This window comes from Ursus arctos, unplaced genomic scaffold (genome assembly GCF_023065955.2).
Source record: "Ursus arctos isolate Adak ecotype North America unplaced genomic scaffold, UrsArc2.0 scaffold_14, whole genome shotgun sequence".
NCBI classification, from domain to species: Eukaryota; Metazoa; Chordata; class Mammalia; order Carnivora; family Ursidae; genus Ursus; species Ursus arctos.
The window spans coordinates 58,440,930-58,468,211 of record NW_026622808.1 but is presented as its reverse complement, the minus strand read 5'-3'; the positions used below and the strand labels follow the sequence as shown (position 1 = coordinate 58,468,211).

The 27,282-nt window shown below is 40.3% G+C and overlaps 1 protein-coding gene and 1 long non-coding RNA gene across 3 annotated transcripts in view; one reads left to right on the top strand and one right to left on the bottom strand.

Annotated features, from left to right (window-relative positions):
• The window catches only part of LRRN1 (leucine rich repeat neuronal 1), a 35,826-nt gene extending 27,179 nt beyond the window's left edge, over positions 1-8,647 (bottom strand). For both annotated transcript variants that reach the window (XM_044385025.3, XM_026501260.4), the window contains exon 1: positions 8,191-8,647. The gene's annotated coding sequence lies outside the window, so the exon portion shown is untranslated. The remainder of the gene's footprint in view (positions 1-8,190) is intronic.
• LOC125280912 (uncharacterized) overlaps positions 1,094-27,282 on the top strand; it is a 180,819-nt gene continuing 154,630 nt past the window's right edge. Inside the window, exon 1 of the long non-coding RNA XR_007187773.2 lies at positions 1,094-6,002. This is a non-coding gene — a long non-coding RNA (uncharacterized LOC125280912). The remainder of the gene's footprint in view (positions 6,003-27,282) is intronic.

Here is a 27,282-nt window from a genome sequence, read left to right as displayed (position 1 = left end):
GATGCATGAAATGGTTCCTGGCACAATGAAAAGGCACACAATGTTGGACATCATTACCTTTCTCCTACTGCTACTACACTCTATATTAGGTAATATAGTGGGGCTCTGGGGATATAATTCAGGAGCCCTATGTAATATTTTCCTCCTAATTACTAAAGCATCTCTTCCAGGGAATAAATCTCTCACTCCATTGTCATTCCTGAAGGTAAAGCCATTTGTGAGCTTCTTTACTAGGGTTCTATTTTGACAGTGCTATCCTTCATGCATGAAGATAAAAATATCTCACCAGCATTTGCCCACATACTTTGTGTTTTTCTTTTAGTTGACTTTGAAGACACTCAAGTTTTTTTTGTTTTTTGTTTTTTTTTCCCCTGGTCTCCCAGGTGAGAAATGATGAGTTTGAGAGTATGTGAGGAGGTTGGCTGGGATTCCAGAGACAGGTTGTCCCCAAAGGACATAGCAGAACTAACTAGTCCTTCAGGGGTTTTAAACCTTACATGTAGTCCTCACTGCATAGAACCATAATGAGCTGGAAGAACAAGCAGAGAGATCCAGTTAATTGCCACTCCAGTGTCTTCAGTGGTTCTATCATGGTTGGATGAGTTACTATGGATTCCATCAGTGTTCTGGAAACTCTCAGGACATGGGCTGAAGTCCTACATAACTATCACTCATGATCTTGGAAATCAGAGAACTGTGAAGATGAAAAGAACCTTGAGTGGTCATGTAGCTTCTCAGTCTTACTTCTCACAAGCAAACATTATGCTATCCCAGAGAAGCGAGAAGTTATATCTTTAAGACCCCTTGAGAGAAGGCTCTTTACAAAACTCATTTTGAGGTGTTCAAACAAAAACATAAACTTGTCAGTATCGAATTTGTCTCCCCGTTTGTGTATATGTGTGTGCACGTGTGTGTATGTACACACAAAGTTAAAATACCCTTGCCAAACAAAACCAGAAAACCATGCCACTATCGCTTTTCTTTTGTAGGCAGAGTACCCTCAGTTCTTCCCAATGTTCTGGGATATCTCATTTTCTTATCCTAGTCATCACTCTCTTATGAACCTTTCTTTGCGGCTTGTCACAAGTTTTTTTTTTTTTTTTTTTTAAGCTTCTAAGGTCAGCTTAAGGTAAGATGTTAGAGAGAAAGTCTGATTAGTCCTTAAGTGTCTGGGAAACCCAGCTTAAATTTCCCTGCATGATACGTTTTAATTGATACATCCCAGATTCTTGCTCTCCTTGGTAACCCAAACACTAGAGTGCTGAGTCACTGTCATATTACCTGTTCTGTCACCACAGTCCAGGAAGCAGGCTTGGTGCAAGCAGGGAGCCTCAGGTCTCATTCCAGATCCAGTCTTACACTAGATCTGTATGACCTTACTTAAATTCAACTTGCACTAGAAAAGTGAGAGTTGCAACCCTTCTTCTTCTTTTACAGCGGAACCTTAGAAATGTATTAAGTGACTTGTCCAAGGTCACACTGAACCTGTCCATGCCTCTGGTCCCTTAGTTATTGAAAAAAGAGAGAAAGAATGACAGTTGGTGTCTCAGAATGTTACAGGTCAAATGAAATACATACTTAAGAATTCTGCAAAATGTGAAGTTCAAAAACATGAGGCACTATTCACTTTCTTTGTCAATGAAGCCCGTCTTCTCTTCATGCAGCATGTGCTGGTATAGGTTTCCTACTACTGACTTCATTCTGTTTCTAGCTTCCTCTCCTGCTTGCTCAAGACACTGAATTCTAACCAGTTTAGAGGGGCCTACCGTCTGGTAAGCAACCATTCATTTGTGTTCAATGAGACTAGATTTAAAATTGTCTCTTGCCAAATACTTGTGTTCCAGGTGAAAGCCTGTTCTGTGAATTAACCATACGGTTTTTAAAGCCTTTGCTGATGGCCAAAATCTGAATGAAGGCTCCTGCGTCTGTACTTTTGTATCTCACACTTTTGCCATCACGGCACACTTTATTGCACTTGTCACTCTCCTTTCTGTAACCCCTAGTGGACTTTAACTTGGTGAGGGCAGAGCCAATGTCTTTTAGAGCAAGTTTCTCAAAACCTTGATACTATTAACATTGGACCAAATAATTCTTTGTTGTGGCGGAACTGTCCTATGCATTTTAGGACGTTTATCAGCATCCCTGGCTTCTACCCACTAGATGCCAGTAGCAGCATCCTCCACCTTCAGTTGTGATAACTGCCAGAAATGTCTCCAAATATTGCCAAGTTTCTCCTGGAGGGGGGAGCAAAATCACCCCCCACTGAAAACCCCTGTGCTTGATCCAGTAGAGTGCCTTTTTCACTTCATAAATATTTGTAGAAGAATACATGACTGATGGAAACAAAATGCTTCTGATGGATTTAATGTACAAGCTGCAGAAAAATCAAGCTAATTTCTTTTGGTTTTAGTACCTCCTATAATGCCTGGCACACAGCTGGAGCTCAGTATATATTCATTGGGTGAACAAGTGTTCCAAGATCATAAACAGTTTTCTGTATCCCAGGTAAAATTATTTCCCTCAAGAAGGCCCAGGTGAGGTGATAGGAATTGTCACGTTAGGAGGAGAACATTTTTAAAAGAACAAAAAATTTTCTTAGCTGTGGGATTAGGAACCAGAAAAAATACCTTGCAGAAAAGAGCATTATGGCTATGTTCCCCAGACCTTTAGTTCTCCATCCAATTGTGGCGTTTAGGGCAGAAATAAAATTCTTTGCAGTGGTAATGCTAGAAAAATCTAGCATTCCTGCATCCTTTAAAACAACTCAGTTAGGGACATGAAGCACCAGGAGGGTTGCAGGACATCTAGAAGGTCACACATTCAGTCATTAGTGTCAGAGCTGGGAAATGAGCCTGTGCCTTCCTGACTCCCTGTACAGTACTTGATTACAGTGATTATTATGGATGCAAATTAAGACTTATTACTATTGTGAAATAACAATGCAGGTTAATGATATTCTTTATTGCCATGCTAACATTTTTTCTAGAGGGGAAAATTATAGGCATGAAACCAATTAAGCAACCTTTCTTTCTCTGCAAAGCTTTTTAGTTTTCCTAAATGAAGATTCTCTCTTTGTGCTTACTGCTTAATAGGGCAAACTGATTTTTTGTCTCCTAGGTCTTCCTGAGATAGATGCTAATACTGGTGCTGTCTTTTTTTCCTGTATGAATTGAAAATGACTATGCTAATACATTATCTCACAAAGGGCAGTCATAAATAGGAAGAGCAAATATTTTGAAATGAATATTTAATGGGCATTCTCCTATAGAGGTTAGGCATTGTTGGAAATGCCTGCCTTGGAAATCTTCGTGAGCCAAAGTCCCGCAATTGCCCTTTCCTGGACACCACTGAGGGACAGCTCTCCTCTCGTGATTGAAATGGTGGCTCCAGAAAACAATGGCAGATTAATTTACGTAACTCCCAAACTTTACATAGTTGTCCTTCACTCCCAGTTCTACAAAATACAAAAACCTTTCACGTAGAAGGATGTCATGTCACATGTATATTGTTATTGTAACTATGGGAACCAAAAAATGCCACCAGTGTGTCTGTTTCATACACAAATGAGGGGACAGCTGTGGAGTCCACATGTCTGCCAGTGGTATAATAGATGTGAGGTAGGATGGCCTGGGTCAGAAAATTACAACTCATTTATATTAATCAGAGCTTTCAAATAACATTCCAAACCCTTTGCCATAAGGAGCGTAATGGAAGGCAATAAGCCACTGTAAAAGCAGTTTCATTCCATAGCTTTCAAAACCAAGTGTTGTAAGTAGAGGCAGTAGCATCTTCCGAGCGGACTCTCAAGTCTGAGTTGATGGAACTTCGTTGTGTATCACTGAAAGCTTAAGCTTAGTTTCTCTGCATGTCAGGGATGATTCTCAGTCCAGTAAGCATAATAGTTCCATCCAAGTTAAATGTTTGTTAGTTACGGTATTGGAAGCACAGCTTCCACAAAACCCTTCAGCAGTTTCACTGAGTAAGTTAGTCCTTCCAGCTCTATTCACTCAACACTATCATGTTACAAATGAGAAAACTGAGGGCTGGCAGGGTTATGAAACACCTAAGATAACCCAGCTAGGACTAGATAGTAGCTTCCTTACCAACCAAATAACGAATAAAACTGCTAATAATATCCTACCTTTGCTAGACCTTTTGAAAATACCCAAAAAGTAAAAAATAAAATAATATGTAACCCAAATGTTTCTCTTTGAAAAAGTGTAACATAAAATAGCATATATTTTAATTACCGAATAATATGCATAAGAGTTCTATAGGTGCTATAGGTCTGGAAATATATGCTATATTATTTTATCATGTATTGTAAATGCAATGTCAACTATTTATTATACATTTGTGTATGTTTTAAGACTTGGAGGCCATACCCTGTAATATATCTATAAAGTAGGCAGATGATAACATGCTAAAACAAAAAATTTAGAAAACAAACTTCAGTTAAGATTTGTAGAGCGAGTGGTTCCCCTGGATAGTAACTATTGAATTTTACAGATAGGGTTTAACTTTTGTTTCCATTCTATACTTTAAGCCAAAAACAGGAGAGGATACATGTTTTCCTGACTTCATCTATATAATTATATTCTCACCCTGAATAAAATATTAATCAAAGCTCTATTCATGAGTCAAAGAAAATTCCATTGTTCCCAGAAGCCAAAATATGATTCTAAAATGGAATTTGCTTTATCTCCTGACTGGCTTAACCCCAAATAGATATTCAGCATAATTTTGAAAAATTAAATATAATATTTAAGCAACCTTATATTAGTATTCAAGTGAATCATTCAAAGAACTATTATTTTGTAGCTGAAAATAAAATTTAAGAAAGCATTGTGAAAGTCAAGTAAAAAGTGACATGCAGATCCTATAATTTACTATATTTTATTTATGGTGTCTGGCTTATTTATGGTGGCAAAAAAAGCCCACCATTCCGTTTATTTATAGTCACACCCAACTGGCTTGGAAAGTAGCAATATAACTCTATAGAGGTAGAGTTTCTCTAGTACCTACCAGTTTGTTCCCATGAGTGTCACTGCTTTAGGATATGTGGTAATTGCTCCAGCAATTCGGGTCAAGAAACTAGCCTTAGCAGGGCCTAACGGGAATGAGATCAATGGCGGAGTCTTCCCTTGCTTTTTTTGAATTCCAGATACTATCCAGAGCTATGCATTTTATCGTTCAGGGCCAGAGTCTGCAGTAAGAACTGGTCTAAGATTTCATTTAGCACAGTGATGTTTTTAAAACAATTAGTACTTTATTACTTTTATTTACCAAGGAATGAGCTCTAATCTTCCCTTTTATTAGAACTGCAGAATAAAGATTTCACATAGGCAGGATAATAACCAAAGTGCTCGCAAATGTGAGGCTGTAGTCATTTTAAAGTTAGCAGGTTTGTTTCAACAATACTTAGATACTTGACAGTATCTAAATTGCTTTATAGCTTAGTTTAGAAAAGTCAACTATTTTATAGTTAACCCTTAAGTGAATGAGGACAGAATCTCAGGCTTCAGTCACATTAGTGTTTATTATAATGATTTGTTACTTTCTGACTTCTTGATAGCTTTAAGACACAAAATTTAATCTTGGCTATAACATTTTCTTACTTAAATTTGACTCAATTCATGTCTCCCCTCCTGGGAAAATACTGCCTTATGTGTAAAAGTCACTGAACCAGCAAAAATAACTTAAAGGAAACACGTAAAATAGCAGACTAACATCTGTTGTGCACCCCTCCCCAGCAAACACCAAGCCCTCAGAACAATGTTGTCTTTTGGTGGGGGGAGCGGTATTTTAATGTCCTTTTCAGTGAATATACAGAATACAGGGGCAAGCACTGTTCAGTGAATAGGTTCTTTTTCTCTTCAACAGTGTTTCAGACTGACAAAAGAAGAGGCCAAGGGGGCTGGCTTGTCAGTAGGTGTAATCCCGGGGCTCACGTGCAGCCCACACCACCGGCCTTTTGTTTGGCGGTCACGCTACTCCAGGAGGTGAGCTGTGCAGTGGTCTATTAGCTAATGTTGGACAAGGCAGAAATTTCCCTATTTTGGGGTCCAATGCATGACTGTCTCCCATTCATTGTTTGGTCCTGTGACCCGAAAACCCCTCAGGTGACTAGGAACATGATGGTTTCTCACCTTCGGTTCTCCAAATTTGATGCCTTAACAACTAAAATAATTTAGACTGAATAGTAAACATTCTTCATGTCAGTCAACTACAACTATTTTTTCCATTTGTCTATCTCTGTGGATGGAGAGCAAATGTGAGCAGGGGTAAAATTACTAAAAGAAAAAGAAACTCTAAAGGTTAAAAGGTCAATTCAGTAATCACCTCAGACCACCACAAATGGATTAAGGTTACTGCCTGCTTCACTATCCAGCTCAGAACATCTAGCTTGAAAGTTGCACAAAAATACTCAGCCAGGTAAAGAGCAAGTAGTACTTTGAGCTTTCAACACAATAGCACTCAGAGAATTTGGCTCTTGAATAAAGGTGTCAGCAAGCCATGGAATTCCTAAACAGAAAAACTCACACTGCGCCTTTATTCCATTTTCTGAAGGTCTATTGTTAACTAAAGACTCCTTGTCTTTTCAAATTCCTTCATGTGAATGGATAAGGCCAGACATCTGCCAGGATTCGCTCACATTTGCATGCAAATCAGAGACTTTGGGACACACACGGCCAAGGAGCCAACAACACCACTTTTACTCTAGACGTACTGATCAAAGTGTCTTCCTGAACTTTCAACATCTCTAGTCCTAGCTCTTAAGCAGGAAGTAATGAGCATATCTGAGTAATATTATTTAGACCGTGTCGGCAAAGCATACAGCAAGACGAAACAACATATTGTCTTCAGAAAATCCTACAAGTAAAGCCCAAATCAGCAATACCTGTTCCCCCACTTAATCTGGTTTGTCCTTTATTATGTAGGTCTGGAAATGAAAATGCTAATGGTGACATAAGATTTAGGGAAAGATCCATTTTCTTGGGCTCTTGGCCTTTGCCTGTGTAGTTCAAATGCCTCAAAACTATTCACACCCCATCATTCATTCATTCATTCATTCACTCATTCATTCATTCATTGCCAGGTACTGTACTTGGCCCTGGTGCCACAGCGGTGAACCCAGCAGACAAGATCCCCCTCTCCCAGAACAGGTACCCCGGCCGAGTCTCCCACTCCGCATATCCACCTTGACTCGTTCTCAAGGGTCCCGGGACGGATTTTCCACCAGTCCTGGGTGCGTGGCTCCGCTCCCGTGGTTGGATGTTTCTACATCACCCCAGCCTGCCAAGGCAGGGGCTCCTACCGCGGGAGGTGGTCGCGACAGGGCCCGGGGAAACGCGGAGTCGGGGACTGCCCACACCCCTCTTCACGCAACACAAAGGGCACTCGCTGGCAAACTTTCCTTGCTCCTACCCCCTTGCTCCGAGCGGGGAACTCAGCACCAGCTCGGTTCCTGGAGCGGACGGAAGCTTCCCTGACATTTCGGCATCCCTAGCAAGCCTCCTGAGGCTGCTACTCCTGGACTCAAAAAACATGTAGGGTGAGGTCTTTTCCCCATTTACGCTGTCCGACAATTGAGTAGATTCTTCTGAATGCTCTGACTTCATTACACTCAATGCTTTGTGAATTGGGTCCCTTGCCCCTTTCTTTATCAACAAGGCCACCGCCAAAACATTCTTCCTCTTAACCTCTTCCCACTACCTGCCACCTTCCTTTCCCATCTCTTGGTTCTCTTTCCAACTCCCCAGGCCCCCTTTACGCGCTCCTCTCCCGCCCGGACTGCCTTACCCGTTCACATCCAGCAGCCCCTCCTTCCTTTGGATCCCCGGGCACCACCCTCCCCCGCCTTGGTCCCTGAAATTCAGCGCGCTTGCCTCCTGTCACTGCCTTTTGCCCATTTCAGTCTGGCCTTCATTCCGAACTATCGCTGTACCCCACCACTATGGGTTTTTGGGGGAAAGGGGGCTGGTGAGAGGGTTACTAGATTCCCGTTTCCCCGACTTGGTCATTTTCCCCAGCTCCATGAGCCGCGCCCCCTCGTCTCCCGTAGGCCCGCGATCTTATCCCGCGGTTCCCCAGACCCTCTCGGGCCCGCCGCGACGCCAAGTTTGCCTCGACTTCCCCTAGCTGCTGCCCAAACCTCCCGCAACCGCCCGGCTAGGCGAGCGCACTTACCCCGAGGCCCGGCCGGCGGGGGTGTGGGGTGCGCACGGACCCGCGGCGGCGGCAGGAGGAGGACGACCGGCCGAACGGCGCCTCCCTCCCAGCCCGCAGCGCGCGGTGGCTCCTTGGGGGGTTCCCAGCAGAGCACCAAGACAGGAGGAGAGGCAACGACACGAGCAACAGCTGCTGCGCGGGCCTGGGCTCAATCCGACTCTCCGGGGTCGGGGCAGAGGCAGGCAGGATTGGGAAGGAGGACTGGAGAAGTGGGGCGCAGAGGGCGAGGCAGAGAGCGGCCAGGTCCCGAGAAAGGCACCCGGGGCAACTAGGGATGCCACCGCGCGGATTCCGCCGCCTGGCTAACACCACCAGCCCCTCTCCCCAATCGGAGGGCGCTGCGGCCGCTGGCGCACGGGCCTCGCCTAGCTCCCCGGCTCGCTGCCGGCGCCCTCGATGCGCCCCGCTTTGTGCTCCCCGCAGCCGGCGTGCACCTGGTGTAAGCAAAAGCGGTCAGCTGATGGGCTGAGCGCCGATTGGCTGCTCCGAGGTCTCCTCCCCTCCCGCCCGACCCCCTTCCTGGCCTCCCCCTCCCGGCCTCCCGCCCCCGGCTCAGACCGGTGCTGGGGCACCATTTGTAGCCCGCCCAACAAAGGCGCAGCGCCACGGGTCTCGGGTGGCCCAGCAGCCCTGCGCCGCCGCGGCGACCGCTGCAGGGAGCAGTGGGCCGCCGCTTTTTGTCTGGGGGACGACAGGCTGCGGCTGGGTTAGGGAGGCAAAGCATACTGCAGTTTCTTAGCAAAAGACATACCAAAAAAAAAAAAAAAAAAAAAAAGCCCTTGCTAGAAGTCCAGCTAGGTATAGTGGGGCCCAATCTCTGCGCAACGTAGAACTTGGGCTCAGAGGCTGAGAATCAGGCAAAAATCAACCCAAGAGAGAGCCAAGTTTCAGTATGAAATCTGACCTTCGTCTTAAAATGCATGGCGATTACTTGGAAGGCAGCTATGCTGGCCACTACACCACCGACGCTGCACTGAATGGTGATCACTTGGGCTGTGTGTTTGCGTATCTAGGTGGCTGTGGAACCGGCTCCTGCCCTTGTCCTGGGAAGTAGTATTTGTGGACACTTAAATGAATGGCGAAGCCACTTCCGATTCAGGGAAGCTTCAGAAAAAAAACAATTACGAAACTTTGTAATTACAGCTTTCCGATTTGTTAGGTGTGAAAATGCGTTCAGACAACCGGAAGATTAGGAATGCAGACTTCAAAAGTGGGGGGTGTCTAAGAGCAAGAGGTGGAAATGGGTTTTTGGAAATGCACATGAACCTGAAACCCAACTTCCAGTGACCAGCTTAGAACCAGGCTGGAGAGAAGCCCTTGGTACTTGTCACTGGGGAATCTGCTAGACAATTATTAACCCCTCATTACTGAACAGCTTTGGGCAAGAATGTGGTGGCATTTCCTCAGGATGCCCAAGCTTAGAACTTTTGGAGCATTTGGAAGGATACATTATTACAGAATCATCTTTTGAATTCCTTGAAGACATAGTGTACATTTAATAACAATAATCTTCTATCTTGGTCTTTATAGCATTTCTTGATGTCCTTCATAGATGCTCATAAATACTGATGCTACTAATGTTCATCTCCTTGATGTTATCTTGAAACTATCACGGAGATACCAGTGGGTCACAGCCCGAGAGAAAGGAGATGTTAGGATTGAGGGTAGAAGGTAGTTGAAGAGTAGAACAAGTATGTAAAAAGGTCCATTGCAACTAGGGTAGGAGGGTACTGCCTATAAATGAATAAGATTCAAGAACTTTCTAAGCAAGTGGAGTCTAGAACCCCTCCCAAGATTCATATTTTTGTCTCTTTCCTCCTTTCTCATACTGATTATATGCAAGTTAGAGTTTGTCTGAAAGAAGGCATGCCTCTGGTGAAAATACAGAACTTAGGGGAAGCTAGAACACAGTTTTCTTAGGGAGTCTCCTTTAGGTTTTCCAGCCTGCCTTGCTGGGAATGGAGGGGAGTTGACGCTGTCCCTTGCATGGTGGGGCTTTACAGAGGTATGTCCTGGAGGGCGGTTGAAGCAATTAATGGAGGTGGGGAATTATCTTTCTAAGAGGCAAGATTGACAGCCTCCAGGTTTTGGAAGAGACTTCATGAGAATGGTATGAAGCCTAGCTGAGAAGAAACCAAACCAGGCACCAGTGTATGAAACCAACACTGCTTTAAATCCCAGCACTGCAATTTATGAGATGTGTCCCTCTGGGCGAGCCTTAGGCTCCTTGGCTGTAAAGCGGGGTTAATAACAGTACCTATCCCAAAGGGTTATGCTGATTGAGAAAGAGTAAGCACATAAAATGCTTAGTGCAGTTCTTGGTAAATAGTAAGTAATCAACAAATGTAAGCAGTAGGCATTATTAGCCAGTGAATTGGCTTTAGTGAAGACTAAAGCCAAACATCAGGTCAGACAGATGGAATTATTAATTCACAAAACTGACACAGATGACAGAATATGTTAAAGGCATTAGCACCACCAATGAGAGAAACAGACTTGTCTCCTAACTATTCAATTCATTTCTTTTAAAATCAGCATCTCATTTACTTAAACTTATTTCCCTCCTCCCCAAGGCAAGAGTAAGAATGGAAGCTCTGCCTATTTCTACTTGACCAGCGCATTTATTTGGCTCCAGAGTATTATCATTATGAAGAAATGCATGTGTCAGAGATGGGAGGAGGCTTGGGCAGAAGGATGGGGAATGTTTTGTGTTGGAAAGATTGCTGTGGGACAGAAGAGGACAAATATATGCATAACAGTTACAAAGGAATCTGAAAGTTAGTCTAGTGGTTGGAAATTTAATAAATTGCCTGAATGGCTAATTGGTCCAAATTTTAGAAACTGCCTTTTTGTGACTCTGTAAAAGGGTTTCAGGATTATTTTACCCATAGACACTTAAAAGCCCTTCATCAGAGGGGTGAAAGAAGAGGAAATACCCAGTCAATGGACAGGATAACAAAACCAAACTCACTTGTTTCTTTTTTAGAAGTCTATCTGAATTACTCCTAGTTTGCTCACCTAGTCCTGGGGTCCTAAATTTATTAGTAGAAAAAGGCTTTACCTTAATACTTATTTATTTGGGGCATTGTAGAAGACCTTGGAGGCTTTGGAGGACAGTGGAGATGGGTAGAAGGACCCATGAGTTCCCAAGAGAGCCAGATCTTACTACTGATGGAAGGAGTAGTTCTTGCCCCTGGAGCTGGCCATGTTGAGACATTACAAATCCCTCCGGGTTGCCCCAACTTCCCCTTGAGGTTCTTTAGCTTTGGTTTGAAGAAACATTATAATTGGTATTAGCCTAATTGTACTGATCTCTGTGGTAAATGAGGGGAAAAAAAAGAAAAATGAAACTGATCATATTAGAATAATCTTTAAAAGAACATCTGTATTTTGAGAATAAAATTATAATATGCCATTTAAAACCATAATTTTTAAAAGTTGAAAATATGTCTCTCTCTAATTGAAATATTAATAGAGTGCTGGTAGTCAGTGTTCTTTACAGCTTCTGAATTAATATTATAGTTTTAAAACAAACATCACCAAGCTCTTAGAGGATAATGACTTTACAGCTCATAATTATGTGACTGTTGTGATTATTGTTAAATTTCATCCCAAATGTGTTGTTTCTCTAAAAAATATTTTTAAGACTTTTTTTTTTATTTTAGAGAGAAAGAGAGAATGCGTGTGAATGAGCAGGGGGAGGGCAGAGAAAGAGAGAGAATCCCAAGCCGACTCCACGCTGAGCTCGGAGCCTGACTCAGGGCTTGATCCCAGGGCCCTGAGATCATGACCTGAGCTGAAATCAAGAGTCAGATGCTTGACTGAGTCATCCAGGTGCCCCTGCTTCTCTAAAAATTTTTGACAATTGACTGGGTTTACTACATAATATGTAATTCCTATACTTCTAGTTTTGTTCTGCATACCAAGTCATTCCAACACAAAATTATTCCAACACAACACAAAATTGAGGTTTCTGTGATTTAAATTATTTTAAGTCAATAATTTGGCGTGGAACTAAGGTGACCAGCCATCTCAGTTTGCCTGAAACTGTCCAGGATTTAGTCCTAAAAGTCTCACATCTCAGGAAGCACCTCAGTTCAGGCAGACCAAGATGGCTGTTTGTCCTAAATGGAACTCACATTAGTAAGTGTATGGTACTGTTGTAATTTTAGTTGAATTATAACCTTGCAGATACAACGAATAGGATGCCTGATGGGATCAAGTATCCTGTTTTCACTTGCAGAACTTAATTGCTGCAGAGCCCTTGACAATGATCTAATTTAACCTCCTTATTTTATAGATAAGGAAACAAAGCCCTAGAAAGAACTCTGCCAGTCTGTTGACAAAGCCTACACTAAAAAGTTAGACTATATACTGTTTGAAAGCAGAGAGCAGATGGCGAACTCCTAGGCCAGCATTCAGTATGTATTAAGGACTCATTAAACATTTTTGAATCACTGAATTGAATAAATTAAATAAATGAATGTCTTTATGTAATTGGAGCACATTATATCACAAGCATTTTCTTCATATCATTAAAAAAAGTCTTTGAAACTATAATGCTTAATGACTGTGTAATTCCACAGTCCTCTGTTGATGAGAAATAAGGGCTTTATCAGTTATTTGCTATGACGTATTATTATAAGCATACATGTTAAAAATGCCCATTTTGGTTATTGAGCTATAGATACATACACAATAGTTTGGATTAGCAATTTAACATTACATTTTTTTCCATTTTTATTACTATTTACCTTTAGACAGCCAGACCTTACTAAAAAAATAAAAGGTCATTTAGGTTTTTTGCTTTTATATTGTGAAGATTTTTAGTTGATAGGATTTTAGAATCAAGTTTCTTTGTTTTCAATTATTTGCTCTCCATTTTGATTTCTCTTTTCCCTGTATAATAATAGCTAACATAAATTAAGTACTTTGTGCCGGGTACTACACTTAGTAATGTTTCCTCTATTGAGATAGGTGGTATCGTACAATGGTTACGAGCAAGGGCTCTTGATTTGTGCTTCTGAGGTTTATACGCCAGCTCGACACAGCTGTGTGAATTTGAACGGGTTAAGTTCTGTGTTTATAACAGTACCTATATCATGGGGTTTGTGAGAATTAAAGAGATGTGTATGTGCCTAGCATATAGCAAGCATTCACCAAATATTAGTTAATAGAATGCTAGCTGCTGGAACAAATCAACCAAATAACCCTGGTGGTTTAAATAAGACAAGTCTTTTTGTACTCATGGAAGGGAGTGTGTGGCTGGCTGAGTGGACTCCTCATGGTCACTCAGGGTCTAGACTGCTTCCATCTGTTGGTTCTTCCTCTTCTATTTCCACAGACCTCTTTCCATTCACATAGAGGCTAGGGAAAGAGAGAAAGAAGAAAGGACCGCATGGGCAAATTTTATGGACCAGGCTAGGAAATGGCTTGCATCACCTCCATCCACATTCTGTTAGCAGGAACTCCCAAGGAAAGGCTGCATCTAATAGCAAGTGAACATGGGGAATGCAGACCAGGTGTGTGCCTAAAAGGGTGAGGAAGAAATCTTGCAACATATAATGATCTATATTAAAAATATAGCTACATATGTTAGCAATATAGCAGTCTCTCCTGCGGACTCTCATCTTACTTAGTCCGAATCATAAGTCTGATAAGGTAGGGGAGAGGAAATGACTGGATCAGGGTCATATGGCAAGCAAGAGGCTACCATTATAGCAAACAAAATATACTTGAAACAACTACTAGGCAGGGCTTTCCAATTATCACTTCCTTTTAAAACTGTTCTTGGGTGATTGCCAACTTGGATAACATCACACATTACCTTTCTGAAGTTCCTAGAGACCTCCAGCAGGGACAGGAAGACCATCAGCTGCCTCAACCACAGCTTATACTCCTTTTTCTTTCAGTAACAATCATAAAACTTTAAGGTAGTTCAGAATCGTTCCTCACAAGAAAATGCTTAGAGACTACTGCACTGGAATTCAGTGCCCCTATTATCATAAATTTAATATCCACATTTACTTTTGGTCCTAGGGGCCTACCAGGCTATAAAAGAGAGATTGGCAGGTAGAGTAAGAACAACCGGTTTATATACATTCTGCAGAAACACTGAAGCTCACAGAATTTTCCCTACATTTCATCTAACACCTTCCTCTGTCAGGTTTGTCTGCATTTTGCCTGCATTTCATTTTATTTTTATAATAGAGATGCTCACACTTTTTATCTTTGAGCATATTAACAGTCTCTTCAGAGTGAAGCATTGGCCAAGTTCCATTTTTATGGGTAACTAAGTACCCATCTACCAGACTAATCATCTGTTGGAATCCTTATTCTCTTAAATTTGATTCACATTGTGCCCTTGACTCTGTATCCTTGCCCAAAACCTTGCATTGAATGCACGCTGTCTTTTGGAAAAGGGACTTTGTTTTTGAATTTTGTGAGTTTGGGGAAAGAAAAGCTGCAGAAAGATATGTGATGTATAAATGGTGACTTATGCTAGTCACAAGAAGCAAGTCCATACTGCAGTTCAATTTAGCAAGTACCATTGGAGTTGAGGACTGAAAAAACCTTAGAGATAATCTGGCTCAACCCTTTCATTTTATAGATGAGCAAATCCAAGTCTCAAAAACACTAACACTTCCATGTACTTGAGAGCATCTGGGAAATTTGAGTAGTTTTAAACCCTTACTCAAAGTCATAGGGCTGGTTAATAGGAGCATCGAGCCTAAAATTTAATTCTTCAGATTTTCAGATCAGGAATCTTTCTTTAATATTAGTGTAACCTTCCTTGGGATCCTCAGAACTTCCAGAAGTTTGTGGATACACTCTCAAGAGTCTGCTAGGTTGCTGTGAGAAATTTGTGTTTGTTCTAATTACAATAATACTATGAAAAGTAAATATAAGAGTATTCTGAATATCTGAGTGACTTTCTTATAATTGAATGCAGAGAAATGACATCTAGTGCCAGCATTCTACATTTGCGTTTATGATCATGTTGATGCCAAGCAGTGCCACTTAAAGTATTTGGAGCCAATGAGAAAAAAACAGAGTGGTTTTGATATATAAATGATGTCTTCTCACCAGTGAAGGCCAGATGATGTCTCAGCACATTTTAAGAAAGAAGGGTCTGTAGAAATTTCACGAGTTAAAGGTGATGGGTGAAAAAAAGGATAGAAAACCGAGTCATCCCATAATATGGAGTAGTCTAAGCGTGTAAAAAAAATGAAAGAGAGAGAGAGAGAGAGATTGGGCATCAGTACCATATTCACACTTCAAGAGAGGATTTAATTTTACAAAAAAGAAAGAAAAAAGTTCAACTATTACATAAAATTGACAGTTGAATTTGGATTTAATTGGTTTGGTAGTTTTTTCATAAATAGTTTTATTTAAGTGTAATTGCTGGTATGAGTTGAATTGTGTCTCCCACAAATTCATATGTTGAAGTCCTAACCCCAGTACTTCAGAATGTGACTTTATTTGGAAATGGGGTCATTGCAGATATAATTGTTAAGATGAATCCTACTGGAGTTGGGTATCTATATAAAAAAGGGGAAATTTGGACACAGACACACAGAAGGAGAACACCATGTGAAAACAAAGGCAGAGACCAGGGTGATGCTCTGCAAACCAAGGAACAAACCAAAGATTGCTGGCAAACTGCCAGAAGCTAGCAGCGAGGCATGGAACAGATTCTTCCTGATAGCCCTCAGAAGGAACCAACCCTGCTGACACCTTGATCTCCAACTTAGTGTTCAAAAAAATGAGAAAATAAATTTCTGTTGTTTAAGCTTCTCAGTTTATAGTAATTTGTTATAGTTGCCCTTGCAAACTTTTACAACTGACATAGAATAAACTACACATATCTAAAATATACAATTTTTACAATATACACCTGTGAAACCATCATTGCAATCAAGATGATGAACATATCCATCATCCTTAGAGGGTTCATTGTGCCTTTTTGTAGTGAATTCCCTCCTACCCACCATGACTTTTTCTTTGCTGCCCATCCCTCGACCCAGTAAACTCACCTGCTTTCTGTCACTGTAGATGAATAAGTGTTTTCTAGAATTTCTTTTACTCAGCATGATTATTTTGAGATTCATCCATGTTGTTGTATTGTTTTTTATTGCTGAATAGAACTCCATTGTATAGATACACCACCATACGTTTATTAACTCACTGTTGATAGGCATTTGAGTTGCTCCAGATTTTGCCTGTTACATATAAAGCTGCTTTGGGTATTTGTGTTCAAGTCTTTGGCTCGATATATGCTTTCATTTCTCTTAGGTAAATACCCAAGGATGAAATGACTGGATCATTTCATGTAGGTAGGTATATGTTTTACTTCTTGAGAAACTGCCAAACTGCTTTCCAAGGTGGTGGTACCATTTTTCATTCCTACCAGCAGTGTGTGAGTGTGCCAGTTGGTCTGCATATTTGCATTAAAATCTCTTGAAGGCAAATCCCTTTAGGAAGGTAGGAACTTTTGGATGATTCAGTCACACTGTGCCTCTTGCCTTACACCCAGCTTGATTCACACACTTATGTTACCCATCTGTATGGTTTTGAGTGTGCAACCTCTGATTTATAAATTGATTCAGAATTGGCTATTCAAATATGTTATTCACACATTATATGCGTGCAAATCACTACAGAGTCCTGGGCCAAAGTCAGAAGATATGAGTGTGCTGTTGACCAATCATGTTCCTCTCAGTGTGCCATAGCTGCCTCTTAGCTTTAATGTGCTCCCTGGGAAGTCAGAGTAAAGACATTTGTCCAGCTTGCCTCCTCATAGAGTTTTTTTTTGGATCAAATCAACTGTTCAAGGAAGCACTTTGCAAACTATGGGATATGTAGACTATTTTTTCATGATGCCATGATAGTGGAAGGCTCTTTGAGAGGTGAGTTTCCACAGATTGTGACAGCCTTCATGATGTGGGTGGTGTCTAATGTAGGGTGCACTGACCAACTGTACCGCTCTCTCCCCCATTTCTGGGCACAAAACAGGTACCATAGACCTTGGGACAATGGCTAAACGTCCTAATAGACAGTTTCTGTCAAAGTCTCTATGGAGTCTGGGATTGAAAGTCAGGAGACAATAATAATAAATATGGCAGCTCTTATTAAACATGTATTATATGCTAGGCTGGTACAATTTTTTTTTTTATTGAAGTATAGTTGACACACAGTGTTGGATTAGTTTCAGGTGTATGACATAGTGATTCAACAACTCTATATATTATGCTATGCTCAACACAAGTGTAGTTCATGGTGCAATTTTTACATGAATTTCATGTAATTCTTATAACAATACCATGAGATAGATAGGTATGATTATCACTCTTGGTTTTTTGGTTTTTTTTAAAGATAAGGTAAATTTGAGATCCTAACAAAGATCTTAGATAACTTGCCCCAGGTACTAGAGCTCTTGCTCTTAAATGGTATAATCTATAGTGTCCAATCCTATCTATGCTATAATAATATAATCTGAAATGTCTTTATGATTTTAATCATATTGACATAGAAACAACTGTTGAGAAAACATTCTTAAAATTAAATAAATAAAACAGACTGAAGTAGTGTCTCAGGAACTGTTCCCAAATATCTTAATACTTTTAGAAAGGAAGAATATGAGGAACACTGCTCAGATTTTATTGGAATAACGGTCACATTCACAAAATAATAAGATTTGAAAGTCAATAGCAAGGGATTTGAAAATTGTTGAAATGTAAAAAGCAATGAAATTTTAATTTGTAACACTAGAGCTTTTGGACAGGTGTGCATGAAGGGCCAGCCATCGGCCACCTAGTTGACTCTTAAGGGCTGAGCAATCATATGGGATGTAGTTTGCCAAGGACCAGTATTGGTCACTCCTGGAACATCACTTGGTGAGCCTATAGAGAGAATTAGATTCTAGACCAAGCTTTATCATTAATAGTCTCACTTCCCTGAACCCCAGTGTCTTTATGTGTAAAATGAAGTTGCTGATAAAATGTGTGAAAACCATAGAATTCCCCCCAGAATTCTTTAGTTAAATTAAATCATAGGGAAACACCACATGGAGACATAAAAGGAAATTTGTCCAGGTTCTTTGTTAGAAAATCCAAATCTACTTTAGGTAGTTTAGGTAGGAAGAGATTTACTAAAAAGTACTAGTTAGTCTTTGAGTCTTTGGAAGAGTTGGAGAGCTGGGTGTGGATGTTGCACATCCAAGAACAAAGCAGCTAGAGAACATGCCCTACCACCAGGCACCTATTTTCGTGGAAGCACCATTGTCACTGTTGTCCATCACTTGATCCCTACCACACTATGGTTTGGAATCTAGAAACTCTACCCAGCCCTCCCTAAGATGCTGCCGTGGTCCTTGCCAGATTTGAATCCCCAACCTGTGGTTGCCTTTTCATGTAGTTCACTTGTACCTTTGTGTTGTTTGACTGAACCCAGGCCTTGTTTAGGACAGAAAGCCATCTTTGGAAAGGGGTTGGACTGGGTGTTGGGTGGGCCAACTCACAGCATCTGCCATCAGTGCTCCTTTAAGATGGCCAGAGCCCCTATTCAAACTTCACCTGTCACTGTTCCTTGATGATGATGATGGGGACTTGTTGGCTGGTCATTCACTAAATAGGCCCCCAAGGCCCCTGCAGACCAAAGTTAGAAAACCACTAAACTAGATTTTTCTAAGATTCTCTCTAGGGCCAAAATTCCTTGATTCTATGCATTTCCAGGATTAAATTAAAGTAGAGATGTTTAAAGAAGTTTTTTCCTGTAGGGCTTGGCTAATTCCAATATATTCTCTGTAATTGTCGATAGTTAAGAATATTATACCCAGGGGCTATGGCTTCATGTACATTTGCATTTTAGTTGAATCCCTCAATTAGGTATATTAGTACAAGAATATCCCATTCACACGAAAGGAAAGGAAATGGTAAGAGAAAAAAAGGGGAACATTTGACAAAGATGTATAGGATTTCCTTTCAGAAGGGTGTATTTTGAGACTTTTAAGGGAAGCGTTTTTAAGTTGTGAGTACTTGCAGATGCAGTTATAGGGAAACTGCTTACAGTGTTTGGTATAGCTCAGATTTACAAAATCCAAGCACAAAGGTCCAATAATCAGAAGAAAGAGCAAGCAAACTTAAGCTACCTTAAATTGTACACATATCTGTTTACATAATCTTTTGCAATCTAACATCTCTCAATGACCAGAAAGTAAGATTATTGTTATCACCAAGCCACTCCGAAGACATGGAAAATCAGTGAGATACCCTATTATCAGACATGGTATGTCCATCAACTGTATGATAACTTGGGATGTACTATGTCATTGTGCCTAAGAGCTTGGGCTCTGCATTCAGCCCTGTAGAAGCTTTAGCTAACTTACCTAGAAGATGGGAATAATGATACTAACCGCATTATGTTGCAAGTATTAAATTGGGATAATGTATGTTAAATTACTGGCATGTTCCCTGGGATATAAGAAATGTTGTCTAGTGCAGTCATTAGGGCACTTACACTGGCCTTTGGTCCTGTGCAAGCTCAAATGGTGTTGGCAGCCAAGAAGTTATTTAGGGAGGCTGCTGCCCAGAAGCGGAAAAGTGGCTCCACCCGTTGATTCTCCAGGGGAGACATGTGATATTCATAAATGTGCAATCAATCCACCATCCTCCACCATTACCAAGACATAGAGATGGATCATCTCTCTTCCCCAGAGTCTTCTTTAACTCTTTAAGATTGCTCTTGCAATTCATTAGGGACTGATTTCACCTGTATTTGATTCTAATCTGCATGTGCATCAACTACATACATGCAAAGCTCTGTGGCCTATGAACTGGGAGACTAGACAAATGTGGACTCTGATTTAGCAAATGTTTGTTAGGTTTCTACTATATTCTAGGGGCCGTTTTTGGCTCTGAGCATTCACTAGAGGACCTGATATGGGCTATGGTGGTGACATGGGGGAATGATGTTAAATAAGCAGATTGGATTGACTGTGTCCCTATACATATGGAGACACCACAGAGAGAGTAAATAATCATCTCAGTTTGCCTGGGACTGAGGGCTTCCTGGGTGCACACAATTTTCTGTTTTTTAAACCAGGACTGAGTTATTTCTCAGGATGTGGTATTTTGATGCTAAAACCAGGAAGGTTCTAACTAAACTGGGATGAATTGGTCCTATTAACAGGTTTTATATCCCCTATTGGACAGTCTCTCTACCTCTGAGGACTTTAATTCCCTTCATTCAAAATGAGGAACTCTGCCCTGGGATACAGCTCTGATGTGCAAAGAGATCTGGAGTGGGTTTTCAGAGAGCCGCTGAAAACTTGACCCTAACTCTCATTATTGTGATGACCCTTGACAAATTACCTCTTTGAGCCATGGCTCATTCCTCTAGAGAAGCAAGGATGCCTACGCCCTGGGTGTCTGAACAGGTTAAATGAGATAATATGTGTACAGAGAGAAGCACAAAAATTTTTAAAAATTTTTTCTATTTTTGCGTAAGAAAACATATGGTACTGGCTTAAAAATAAGTTGCTTTTGTACATGGTTGTCTACATTAGCTTTGCATCATTTGTGTTTCATGTATTGTCCTGGAAATGCTCTTTAAATGTTTCCATCAGGTGTGTTCCAGGTTACTAACAAAATTGTAAAACTCCCTGAGCACAAGCATGATCCTTTTACATTTTTGATATCTCCTAAAAGCTTCACAGTGTGGTCAAATCTTGGGGACACAAAGTGCTAAGGTTGGTTTGTGATGCCCTGGAGGTAAAATAAGCAGCGAATATTGTGTTTATTTTTACCTGCATTTTATTTTATTTTTTAAAATATTTTATTTATTTATTTGAGATTGCTTGATATTGAGAGCATGAGCATGGAGGAAGGAGGAAAAGGAGAAACCGACTCTCCACTGAGCAGGAGCCTGTTGTGGGGCTCGATCCCAGGACCCTGGGATCATGACCTGAGTGAAGGCAGACACTTAACCAACTGAACCACCCAGGCGCCCTTTACCTGTGTTTTAAACTGCAAGTCTACTACAATGACTGTTATTCTTATATAGACAAAAGGAGCTCACTCAGATCAAATCTTTTTGAAGCCTACCCCTTACCTAAATTATTGCATTTTAATCCCTTTACCTGTGTGATTTGCTCGCAATGTGCAAATTTAATGGAAGGGAAAGGTGGCAGGAGGGGACAGATGTATATCTTGCCATGCTAAGTGGGCAGAAATCCCTCTGTGCCCATGAGCCTGAGAAAACACAGTTTAAATGTCAAAGCTAACACTGTGGGTCCTAGAGTTTATAAGCGGCAACAAGCCAGAACATGCAAACCACATTAGCCAAATGGAGATAAACTTCTATGTAATTTTGAATTTTCTATTAACATAATAGGTTAGTGGGTCTGTTCCTTTAGGAAATCCTAAAGAGATTCCTTTAAAAGTACCATTTAGAAGAGAAAATGTCACCCGTTATTAGCTAGCTTGACTTTTCTTGTATTAATTCCCCATCTCTCTTTTTCCAGCCTCTCTCCGTATCTTTCACATCAGGCAATTTCTGCCACCGATTTCTTACCAAATGTTCATTCACCATCCTTGACATATATTGTCGTACAATGGCTGTAATGGTCTTCACATTAGGTCTCTTCTCCCGATAAATGAATCAGCTGGGCCAGGTGCTCTTGTGGCTAAAGGCACCACGGATTCGGAGACATGGCTTATCACCAGGTCATTGGGATCAACCCCTAAACCAGAGTGGAGAGCTCTACTCAAATCGCATTATCGGAACCATTCCCTTCTGGTGCTTGAAGGATATTCCTGAGTTTGTGTCCATAGATTACAAGAGGTCATTCCTAATGCTTTATTTTCAGGGTAGGAGAAGGGCAGGGAGGGTTCTACAGAATGTTTATAATTGCTAAAAGAGCTAATGAAACCTCAGGCTGTATTAAAAGAAGTATTGTGTTTAAAAGAAGGGGGGATAAGTTTTAGCACAACATGAGCAGCAGTCTTCAAATTAAATTATTCATTTATTCAACTAACATGTGTGACATCTACGCTGTAAAAGGCACTGGGCTGTGAAAGATACAAACATAACAAGTAGCACACTAAGATAGATATAAATAGTATTAAGTGATAGTCCTGTGCTGCTTTTCTGGTTTGGCTCATGGGACTGCCAGAATCTTCACTAGGGCAATCACAAACCAAGATATCTAAACAAGGCTGGCTGTTCCGAGTAAAATAGCCCGGTGGCAACTGTGCCAAATTGGATAAAACATGCCCTGTTTAAAGTGGGCTGCTGCTATTCAGTACTATTAGATTGTCAACTTGTGAGAATGTGGATCTGGTTTTGCTAAGAGAAACTAGAGATTCAGAATTGCATGTGAAGTATTTCATTTAAAAACTTTGTCAAGATGGTAGCTAATTCAAGTATTTAAGAGCTCTGTAGAATCTTACATGTCCTTGGGCTACATCTTGCTCATGGGCTTTCAATTTATAAATTCTACTCTAATCAGTAGATTACATCTAGTCAAGGTGTATTTGCCAATATTTAGAGGGGCTCTTTAACTTGGGACTTCACATAAATAACCAATTGGTATAGATTGCCAGGAGTCTATAATGAGAATGACTCAATTTACTTAATATAACCAGTAGGTGAAGATAAATGAGTAATGTATGTGTATTTTATATGATTTTTGGTGGAGAGAGTTGGTTCTCGACTCACAGTGACAAGTTTTAGCATATTCAGCTGTCTGTGTACTAGAGGCATTTCACACTCCCACTGAGATAGTTTAAGGGGAATAGAAACTCCTGGAATTCACTTGTTAATTTGAGACTGAATGAAGCTATTTCTCTGGAGGTTTCCCGGGATGGATTTATGGTGGCCTCAGGCTAAATTCTCTGTTGATGCTTTGAACTTATGTCCAGAGCATCCTATCCATTACAGAGGAACTTGCCTTCTCCATGTCCTCATGAAAGAAATGCTTGTGCTCAATTACTGGGTGGTTAGCTCTTGAGTACCTTCTGAAATTGTCTGATGGAACAGCCAAGTTTCATCTCTTTCCCTGCTGCCTGTATCATGCCAAACAGAAATGCTCTAACTAAACCATGTACATGATGAACCAGCCCCATTAATAAGAGAAACAATGGGCCATTTTTGTCTCAGTTATTAATTATGTAAAATACATTTGCAATACCAAATTTGATAATGGTTACTATTTTATTTGTTTGGGTGGAATAGAGAAGGTAGTTGGTATACACTCCAGTTGCCTTTTTTTTTTTTTAAGTAAAATAAATGGAATAATGGTTACCATTATCAATGAGGGGTGATCACTCATTTGTTGCAAAGAAGTGAAGATTTGGCTGGTACATTTGTTCAGATTTGTCTTTCTTGGAGCAGGAAAGCTAAAATTCAGACAAACCTGTCACTCACACAGAGACTGGCTAACTACTTTACCTATGACTCGCCTGGATTAGGCTGTCCCATATTATCGTAGGTATGGCATGATTAATATGCTTTGGGACAGGGCTGAAGGAGTGAGGAATACATTTTATATTTGGTCATGAGATGAGTAATTGAAGCATTAGCAGCTGTTGAACTTATCATCTTTGTTTTTATTTTCTTAATAAAACATTGTGATTTTTACATTTTTTACATAATGAAGAGAAGTGTAAGTTGTATTTTACAATTATTTGTGGTGATGATGATATACTTTTGATAAGTCTATCACATTTTCACCATTTATAATTTTCTTCCAATGGAAAGTTGAAAATTTTGTGCCCTTTTTAATTGATGCTTATGAAAAGTAAGTTTTCTAAAGTTCTTTTTTATGTGTGTGCTTTTTCTAAGCACTAAGCACTTTACAAAACTCAACCCATTATTCATTCCAACGGTTTCCTGAGGTAGATAGCATATCCTGCTTTACATCGCAGGATCTGAGGCTCAGAGTAATTAGCAAATTGCTTGAAATCTTGCAGTTAATAACTTAAATAGACAAGATTTGAACCCAGCTCTATTTTATTCTCATAGCAACTCCCTTGCCAGTTATGAAATATCCATGTATCTTGCTTAGGTCTCAGGAAAAAATTATTTTTGTATTTACTTTTACCTAGAACATAGTTAATTTGAGTCCAGATATTTTTAGCAAATACATTTAAACTAGGAATTTGCCTAACACTCGAGAGGCAAAGAGATGGCACAAACCCAAATTTAAAATTGAACAGGAATACAGTTGTCTTCAAGCAAATTAACGAATATAAATAAATAGAAATTACCCTCTTCCTTGTGATACGGTAGTTAGATCTGTGCTTTTGCTTTATGAAGATCTACATTGAGGTTTGAGTAAAGAACCGATCCGGGTGCCTGGGCTCCTGGAGCTTTTAGGCAAGTCTTTTAGATCCACTATCATCAAAAGGGCTATGATGAAATGTACATAATCCAAATAAAAGCTGCTACTTTCCATAGTCCAGTCCTTGTCAGTGTTGCCTTAGAAGAAAAATTCAACCCATCAATCAAAAGTAACTTAGTCAATTTGAAGTTTTACTGGAATCTCCAAAATAATGTCTAGGCAGATAGGATCTGAAACTCCCATCAGTTTCTTTCTTTTTTTTTTTTTTTATTAAAATCATCTTTCCCTAGTTCTCTCAAATACGGTATCTCTTAGATAAATAGCTGACCTTAAAATTTTTCTCTCATCACTGTCAACATTCCAAGTGTTTCTTTTATACCTTAAACAAATCTTTGTTTTTAGTATCTTATCCCTTTTCCTTCCACTACTTATTTCTTTTCTTCCATAAACAAATCATGACTCTTTAAAAATACTGCTGTTGCCCAGATCTTCCATCACAAAATCCCAGACAGAACTCTCATTAGAGCTGTCTCTCTCTGTTAAATAAATAAAATCTTAAAAAAAAAAAAAAAACCTCTCATTAGAGAGAGACTAAGGAAGGTAAGACATGGAATATTCACAATGTAATCATTTTTGTTCTATCACACATAAAAAATGCAATTACTAAGGATCATATATATCAAATATGCTTGAATGTACTTAATCCCTAAGTGCCCCTTGCACCCTCACTGTGGACAAAACTCTTCTGAAGAATAGCATGAGGCTGACACAGTAGGAAAGACAAGTTTCAGGAGAGATTCATGTATGTGGTGAGAGGTGAGGTCAGGTTCACAGGTGTACCGAGTATGGGGCCTGGATTGAAACTCAGCATTGCGTGAATATGACAGTGATTTTTGTGTGTGTGGTTTTTAAAACAGCATTTGATGGCTTTCACTTTGAGCAGCATCGAAAGAATCCTGTACCACAATAACTGCTCCAGAAAGTTGTTGACTCTGTCTTTGGTCCACACTATGTTCTCTCTCTTTTCCACTTGTATCAATTTTTCCAAATTTCTACATTCCAGATCAATGTTTAAGTTCTACATTGAGCTTGGAAAGATAAAAGTCATGGAGTTCAATGGTTTCCAAATAACAACCTGAGCTGTTTTTAAAAATGCACATTCTTATATTCTCACCCTTTAGAGGTGTTCATTTATTAGTTTACTGGAGGGTTCCAGAATCTGTTTCTTTGTTGTTGTTTTGTTTTATTTTATTTTTTTTAAATCTTCCCAAGTGTTTTCATTAATTATTCTGGTTGGGAAATTCTTTTTTTTTTTTTTATTATGATATGTTAGTCACCATACAGTGCATCATTAGCTTTTGATGTAGTGTTCCATGATTCCTTGTTTGCATATAACACCCAGTGCTCCATGCAATACCTGCCCTCCTTAATACCCTTCAGCAGGCTAGCCCATCACCCTACACCCACTCAAAACCCTCAGTTTGTTTCCCGGAGTCCATAGTCTCTCATGGTTCATCTCCCCCTCTGTTCCCCCCCCCCTTCATTTCCCCCTTCCTTCTCCTAATGATCTCCCTGCTATTCCTTATGTTCCACAAATAAGTGAGACCATATGATAATTGTCTTTCTCTGCTTGACTCACTTCACTTAGCATAATCTCCTCCAGTTTGGTTTGGGAAATTCTGATCAAATTCATCTCCTTCCATCCCACCTGATGCTTCCCTCCAACAGCACATGTTGCTGGTGGTCAGCCCAAGGATAATGATGGTGGTGATGAAGGAAGCTCAAATGTATCAAGTGTTGACTAATTGTTAGACATTGAGCTAAAGGCTTTACCTAATTTGTCCTATTTAATACCTATAACAATCTCAAGGGACAGACAAGATTATATACATTTTCCCTCTAGTCTTTGAATTTGCTATGAATTCACTCTCTTCTAGGTTTTTGCTTAAGTGTTACTGGCCCTACCCCCTGCCTAACCTAAAGTCTTGGTTACATACCTTTCCTTTAAGCTTCTGTAGCATGTATGCTTACTTCTATTCTTCCATATTTTATTGAGACAACAGTAGAGTTTAAAGCTAAGGGTGTGGATTCTGTAGCTACTCTGTGGGTTTAAAACCAGCTTTGCTATTCCCTGGCAATGTTACACTGGGAAAGCTAACATTGTTCTGCAGTTTCCTCTTCTATAGAATGGAGACTTAAAATAGTACCTCCTCACCCAGTCTTGAAGGAGTGGCCTCTTGTGTGAGATAAACCTTATCATTCAACCCTGCCTCAGGTTTTGGTTGTCTCTCAAACTTTTGTGCTTGTCCAAGTAGCCTAATATATTTTTAATACGTTTCTAGTAGTTAAGGATGTGCCAAGACCTGTCAGTGTCCCCAAAGGGAGGTTCCCAGAACATCGAATCAGGCAAGCCATACCCTCAGGCAACAGCTTTTAAAACTATGAAAATATAGTCCTGTGAGATCATAAGCATAAGCCCTACTGACCACCAGAGCCAGGCAATCTGGAGGTATTTTCTGGGTGGCAGTCCACAAAAATCAGGGCTCCAAAGGAGTATTTAAGATCTTTTCTGGATGATACCAGTGAGCTGGAGCAAGGCAGAGGGGGAGGACCAAGATGGCATTCCCAGCCTGCTCTGTGAGAGCAACTGTAGAAGCCACGAAATGTGTGCCAAACCTGAAGGCTGCCCCTTAGGCCGAAGCTCCAGG